This window comes from Papaver somniferum, chromosome 11 (assembly GCF_003573695.1).
Source record: "Papaver somniferum cultivar HN1 chromosome 11, ASM357369v1, whole genome shotgun sequence".
NCBI lineage: Eukaryota > Viridiplantae > Streptophyta > Magnoliopsida > Ranunculales > Papaveraceae > Papaver > Papaver somniferum.
Window position 1 is genome coordinate 115,242,596 of NC_039368.1, and position 8,205 is coordinate 115,250,800.

Here is an 8,205-nt window from a genome sequence, read left to right on the forward strand (position 1 = left end):
TGGTTGTTGAAGTACTTGTCTCTGTGCTTAGGACATTATCATCTTTCGTCAAGCCCTTCCCTGTAGTTTCCTTGAGGAACAGGTCTATGGCCTTCTCTTTCGCGGTTTCTTTATTTTTTACTCTTCGGATTTTTCGGTGCTCTTCTTGCTCGTTGTTGATATGATCCTGAGTGGCCTGGCACTCTCTCGTAGTGACTCGATCTCCCTTGATTTCCATTACTCCCTCAGGTGTTGGAAATCTGAGATATTGGTGGTATGTTGCCGCAACTCCTTTGAGTTTATGTATCCATTTTCGTCCAATAATAGCGTTGTAGGGGGAAGGGGTGTCCACCACACTGAATCGGGTTTCCAGTTTCATGGGCCCTGCATTAACCTGCAACACGATGTCTCCCAAGGGCTTCGTGGCTGCTCCATTGAATCCGTAGATGGTGTGATAAGAGGTCATTAACTGTTCATCATGGAGCTTCATCCGTTTGAATGCATCGTAAAATAGGACGTTTACGGAGCTTCCCCCGTCTATGAGGATCTTTTTGAGGTTACATCCAGCTACTGGTAGCGTTAGGACCAAGGGATCGTTATGGTCTTCCATATCTTCTTCGATATCCTCGGCATCGAAGATGATAGGAGATTCCATCCATTATTCGTGCTCGTCCACCACTATCCCATCGACCTTATACGATTCGCAGCGGTCTTCGAATTGCTTCCGTAACCTTTTTCCTATTTGCGCTGTAAGTGAGGGACCTGTGGTTTCGGAACACGAGATGGTGTTGATTGTTCGGTTTCCTTCCGGAAGTTGGACTGGTTTGGTTCGCTTGGATCTATCATCGGTAACATCCTTTCGTACGTAATGTTTGAGCTCTCCCGCATCAATTAATTTTTGGATCATTATTTTAAGGTTCTTGCACTTTTCGGTATGGTGTCCGTTGAAACAATGATATTCACAGTAATCTTTAGACTTCTCGGATCTCGGGGGATGCTTTCCCTTAGACCATGGCCACTCCAAGTTTTCCCTCCCTTTGATCTCTCGTAGGGTACGAGCATAGCTAGCGTTGAGTTTCGTGTAAACTTGATCTTCGAATTTTCGGTCACCAGTTCTTCGTTCATCCCTTCGTTCCTTCCTATCTTCGTGAGGTCTCTCCACTGAGCAACTCCTTTTGGCCCCATTGGTTTGTTCCGCTGAATTGGTGCGGTGAGATCTCTGCGGATATGCCCTCGGGTTTTCCCGTTGAATTTCTTCAAGTCGAGCGTGCTTTTCGATAATTATTCGAAGATCTCCCTCTGTCTTAGGCACGCTCCCATGAATTTCAACAAATAGGGGACTCATTCGGTCTAATCCCCATTTGTAGCAATTGATGCTTACCACTGGGTCCACGCTCCCTATGGCTTGGCAGATCTTGTGCCATCTGTTAGTGTACTCTCTCGTGGTTTCCTTGTAGCCAATCGCTAGTGAAAAGAGCTTATCCATTCCGGTGTTTACAGTCTTGTTGTACATGTACGTTCTTAAGAATTTCTCTGCGAGTTGGTCGTATGAGTGGATGGAGTTTGGTGGAAGATTATCGAACCATGATAATGCCGATCCCTTCAGGCTTGACGGGAAGTATCTGCAGAGTACGGCGTCGTTCTGACCCCATCTAGCTAAGACACGGTTGTAGTACCGAATATGTGCATCAGGTTCACTGGATCCATCATAGCATTCGAACGTTGGGACAGGGCATTTCAGTGGAATAGGGGTGTTGGCCAAGCGATGAGTTAAGGGCGTAGAGTTAGCTTCTCTCATGACCTCTTTTAACCTCCCCCCGCCTTGTCTATTTTTTAATTGCCTGATCTCGGCCATCATCTCATCTCGTAGCTCTTCCATCGCGCGGTGGTGCCCTAAATTATTCTGCTCGTTACCGTCTGACTCTCCGTCGTCATAATCCGGGTCGGATACGCTACTTCCCCTAGTCGCGTCTCCATTAGCCGCTATGACGACTCTACAGTCTCGGTTTGGCTCTGGTGCTTTGGAATTTGCTTCATCAAGTTGTTGGCTGGTCTTCGTGCTTAGAGCAATCCGCTCCTTTAAATCTTGATTTTCTCTGGCCAACAGGGCTACAGCATCTGCGTAAACCTGCTGGCTCTTCTTCAGTTCCTCAAGCTCAGCCATCAGTCGATGTGATTGGTTGGACCCCTGATTGGGAGTCCCCGCGCGTGCCACTACGGCCATGGTGCCGCTTTCCTCTACGGTCTGCACTAAAGGTGGCAGAGGTTCAGCTTCGGTTGCTGGCATTTCCAAATAGGGGTGAGTGCCCCTCTGCGGTGCTAGAGCCGCCGGTATGGTTTGATTTTGATCATTTGTTGGTGGCATTCCAAAAGTTGGAAGGTGCACGGGTTGGAATGTTCTGGATTCATCCACCCTTTCTCTTGGTTGATGAAGTTGATTCACGGCGCAAGTTTTTCTAGCCTCTGCAGCCTTCGGGACTACCACAGCCGCACCGTACTTTGTCGCCGCTGCTCTAAGAGCCGCTGCTGCAACTGAATTAGCGTTCATAGGTGAAGTGATTTCCGCAGTATCTTGCCTTTGACTGGTCATTTTAGCTTTGTCTCCTTTCTGCTTGCTTCGGGTGATGACCGGGGTTGTCCTGGGTGTTTCTTTTGACAAAGCTTTGGATTTTCCTGCTTCCTGCGTCTTTTCCATCACGGGTCCTTTTGTCGACAATGAAATCTCGCAGAAACTCGCCTTCTTTACTCACAATACGTTCTTTCTGCACAAGGAATTTCAAACAAAAAACGGGAATATCCGCGTGAATCGGGTTAGTTGGCGAAATATCTTCTTCCAGGAGAGGATTAATACACACGAGTTACAATACACAGGTTAAAGTTTTATTAAAGGAGATCCTTTTAAAAATGCAAGGAGATCCCTATTTCTAGCGCCAAATTGTGAACACACAAATCACGAAGGCATCTGAATGCTCACAACCAATCATCATAATCTAGAGAGATTTGTGATGATGATATCCTAGTGTTGATTCCTTGGCTCAAAACCTTCGGGTTTATCATAGCCTCATCTAACAACTCCATGCGAGGCGTTTGCGCACGGGATATAGGTAAAAACAAAGAAATCAAAACGTATAAGTAAAGATCCATGGGGTTAGACAAATATAAAGTGCTGAAATGTAAACAAGACCGAGGTTTACGTGGTTCAGCACTAAGGCCTACGTCCACGGGGTTTGTTGTTTTATTATATTCTTCACGGTTACACGAGTAGTCGAATGACTTTTGGGTTTACATGTTTCTCTCTTCTAAAGGATTTACTTACACTTGCAATCTCTCTCTCTCCTTCCCTTTCTGATTTTTCCGATCCCCCTTCCTCTTGGTGGAGAAGGGGTATTTATAAGGTTAGAATGTGGGACCCATCTCTGAAGGCCGTTGAAACCTTATCTTCTTGTGTTCTTGTGTCTATCACGCAGAGGTCTGCGTTTGCCCCTTGATCCCGCAGATATATCCTCGCTCGTTCCACAGGTTGATCGACACGTACACTGCTCAGAGTGTTTAATGCGGGTAGTTGAGAGGTCTGCTCGTGTCAGACAAGTGTCTTCTGCCCCTGTCACGTCCGTGTCAGCTAACTTTCTCTCCACCGTTGATCTTAGATTCTTTTGGGGATGAGATAAAGTAACTCCTCGGGGTTTATTCGGTGTTTCGCAGCGCATCATGTTTTGATGTCTTGGCCTGCATGCTTTCCACGTATCTTTTTATATACACGTGTCTGATAGTGAAATATATGTATACACACAGAGGATCATAAAGAATAGTCAACAATGCACCCATACGTGGTCGGGACACAGATTCTGTCCCCGTTCGAAGCATTGAACTCTGATAGTGACAAAACTTCAAATAGCATAACTGGTTAGGCTCAGCAAGTAGTTTTATTTCTTGTTGGTATCCAGCTAGAGCAATGATTCTGTTGATTTGATACAAACAAAAGCTTTGTTTTTAAATGGTGGTTTTCTCACCGTGACATTCTGCCTTTTTTGAAGAATAGCAAAGTTGACCAGAAAGAAAGTGCAATATCTTCATTAGGAGTTGTTTGTAGGAAAAATGGAACTGCGAGACCAGTATTTACACTTTTGAAGTACGTACAATATTTAGTTCTGATACAATATTACAGACTTACATTATACTGTTTCTCCTCTATTATTGATGTTATGGAATTCTGTATCATTATCATGTCAGATGACTGTTGGGAAACAAATGGATACTTATGAAATTTGCAATTCTAGTCTACAAAAAGCCCACAGACGCTGACACGCGGCTTCTTCAAAATGAATCTCCTTGGCTAACTTCTCCAAAGATGTAAGATTTACTGGTGAAATCTGTTTATTTTTCTTCTTTTTTTTTTCCTTTTTAAATCTTACTTACACTGTACTCTTCTAATTGTCGTTGGATTAAATTTACAGGCACGATGTCAGGTTCCTGATGTGATCCTGCAGGAAATAATCTCCCTGGACAGATTTGAGCATGGAAAAGAGATCTTCGCACAAGAGAAGAAACATCTAGCAGAAAAATTGGTTGAAGCAGTAAGTTCTCTAACTACATAGACACATTCTGACATAAGCACATTCTTTGATGTAGTCGCTACTTTCGTGTTCTTGATTCTTCTTGTTCTTGCACTTAACTTGTGCAGTTCTTGGGAGTATGTTGTATTTGACATGTTTTAGGATTTTTTTTCAGGTACATTCTATTTGTACTCGAAAGGCCAATACTGAGTCGGTGCTTTTATGAATCTTAAGAATGTCTTGGACAATTTACGTATGACTAATAGATGGAGGCCATTTTTATTAGCTGCTGTTCCTTTTGCTCACATTTTTTTATTGTAAATGCATGAAAACAAACATCACATTAGTTTAAGAGCATTTTTGTTTGGAAAAGGGATGGAAAAAAAATCTCAATCTCAAACCACATTTTGTTCAAAAACCACTATGAAGTCTAAAGTATTTCTCGGAGAACCGTTTTTTTGGACCATGGTTTTTTTGGGGACCATGGTTCTATTTTGGGTAAAGATATTGGAAGTAATTCTAGGTCACCCCATATATGATATTTATATTAATACCTAAACTACCCTCCTAATTAATTTTAGGTTGTGATTAGTGAAATGATTTAGTTAAAAATAATTAGTGAGATTAAATTAAAAGATGGGTTTTTATTAGATGAGTAAATTATTATGAGTAGAATTTTTTGTGAGATTAGAGTTAGAGAAGATGAAGGAGAAAAACATGGAAAATAAAAAACATTTTCAATTCACCCCATTTGAGTATTCAAGTGATGAATCTGATTCTTCATCTTCATCCTCTCATAGATAATGTATGTTTAATTGGTAAAAATTCCCCAAAAATGTAAGATTTGGAACTGGATTTTGAACAGTTAGGTTAGTTTATATGAAGAACAACTAACCGAACTCCTCTGAAGGTGTAGTTCGGTTAGTTGTGAGGATGAACAAGTAAATGAATTCATCTGAAGGTGTAGTTCGGTTAGTTGTGAGGATGAACAAGTAACCGAACTAATGAGAATAACAGCAAGGTTCGGTGCTTACAATACTCAAAATAATGGGAATAACAGCAAGGTTCGGTTACATAAGAAAAATTCTTTCTAATTTTTTTAAACCTATAGTTCGGTTACATAGAAATTTTACAATTTTTTTGCGATCGAACCGAACTCGTAGGTCATAGTTCGGTACTTACAGTACTCAAAATAATGGGAATAACAGCAAGGTTCGGTTACATAAAAAAAATTCTGTCTAGTTTTTTTAACCCTAGAGTTCGGTTACATAAAAATTTTACAATTTCTTTGCGACCGAACCGAACTCGTAGGTCATAGTTCAGTGCTTACAGTACTCAAAATAATGGGAATAACAGCAAGGTTCGGTTACATAAAAAAAATTTGTCTAGTTTATTTAACCCTAGAGTTCGGTTACATAGAAATTTTACAATTTCTTTGCGATCGAACCGAACTCGTAGGTCATAGTTCGGTGCTTACAGTACTCAAAATAATGGGAATAACAACAAGGTTCGGTTACATAAAAAAATTTCTTTCTAATTTTTTTAACCCTAGAGTTCGGTTACATAGAAAATTTTCAATTTCTTTGCAATCGAACCGAACTGAACCTTTAAAAAACTAGAAGATCAAGGCTTGAGTTCTGTACTTGTAAAATTGTGAAGGTAACCGAACTCAACCTTTAAAATAAATCAGAAGTTCAAGGCTTGAGTTCGGTTACTTGTAAAATTGTGTAGGTAACCGAACTTAACCTTTAAAATAAATCAGAATTTCAAGGCTTGAGTTCGGTTACCTGGTAAATTTCTGCAGGTAACCGAACAATGTCATGTTTTTTCGAACAGTAGAGTTCGGTTACAAGATATTTTTCTGCAGGTAACCGAACTCCTAAGTTAGGTTACCTGCCATTTTTTGACTGTTCACCGAACCTTCTCCTGGATGTTTTAGCATGTTTTCATTTTAGTTCAACAGTTCAGTTCAGTTATAATGGACATTTGAAGTGTAACCGAACTGTGAGTTCGGTTACACTCTAAAATTGTTATCAAACAGAACTACTAGTCAGGAATTAAAAAAAACAAAATATTGCAAACTTCAAAGTTTTTTTCAACATAAAATGAAACCAAATAAATATTGCAAAATTCATAAAACTAAATCCGCCGTTAAAAAGTCAACATAAGTATTTTTCACCATAATAAGAAACCAAATAACTCCAATCACTCATTTATCACGACCCCTACGAGAAACTTTTCCCTTCTTGCGTCTTGGAGCTCTAGCAATTCCCTCGTCACTATGAGTATCCTCTCCACTTCTTTGTTGTTCAACCATATGACTTGTACCTTCACCTTCTTTGCGAGTCCTCTTCGCCGGCATTGGATCAACAGTGGGGGGTGCAAAAACATGACTCAATTCACCGTAGAGGTCTTGCAGTTCATTAGTTTTCATCGAGTCTCCACTCTTTATCTTTTCCATAAGTTTCTTCAACATTTTAGCCTTTTTCTATTTAGAGAACAAAAGCATAAATAAACGACTATTATTTCTATTTTCAATCAAAATCATAAATAATTGACTAGAAATAAAAGATGAGAGATATATCTTACCGCCGCATTCCATAACATAAAAGCCTCATCACCACATTTGGGAGTATTATTCGTAATCCTCTGAGCCTCTTTCTCAACCATATTCGTTTTCGTTTTATCAGCACGAGCTTGTTGGACATGGTTTATTACCAAAGGATGAGACCAGTTTTGATACCATTCAATGTAACCCTCTTCACAAGCATTTGGATCATCAGTGATATCAGGTAAATCTTCAATAGGAACCACTTACTCATACAAGTTGTTCCAATGGTCCACAGATGGAGTTGGATCGTATTTGGGAACAAAATTCAGTTCGGTGTTTTTGGTTCCCCGCTTTGTCACTTTGAAGTTGAATTTGTCCTCATCTGGGATAGTTTGAATGCAAGAACATTGTCTCAATACTCTCCGAGGATTATACATTGTACAACCTCCAGGATGAAACAACGGTCCGTTGTAAGCCGCGACTGGAGAGAAATCAATAGTCTCAACATCAATATCATATTGATCTTCATCATAAGCGTATGGATAGAAAACCACATCTTCAAGCGTCAAATCATCTAATTTCTCCCTCAACCTCAACACCTTCTCTTCCTTCTTCTTGTCCCGTGAGTTCAAAATTTCATATTTACCAGCTGTAGGCTTCCCATAAGGCCAGGGATCGTGAGAATGAGACAATTTCAGTTCAGGGAAGTGGTCGAACACCCAAACCTATGAGAAAAACCAAGAAAAGATACAATTATGATTAGTGACAATACACATTAATTCAATTATGGAAAACAAAGGAAAACTTAACGGCGTACCTGAACAAGGGTGTATAACCCTCCAAAGTAGAGACTCTTTAGCCTCGAAGCTTTTCTGAGATCCGATTGAACAAATGAAAGAACCGCAATGCCCCAACAGTAGTTGTTCACCTCACCAAGTGGGTCCAATATCTGGAGGTAATGGGTGTTTACCGCAGCACCTGAAGTGTCAGGGAAGAAAATGGTTCCCAGTTGGTACAACAAATAAGCATTCACATGGTGTGTAAGCTTCTCCTCCGTCATCACCAACTTTCCTCCAAGAACTTTAGCTCTAGTCCCTGAGAACTCATCAAACAAGGTGTTCA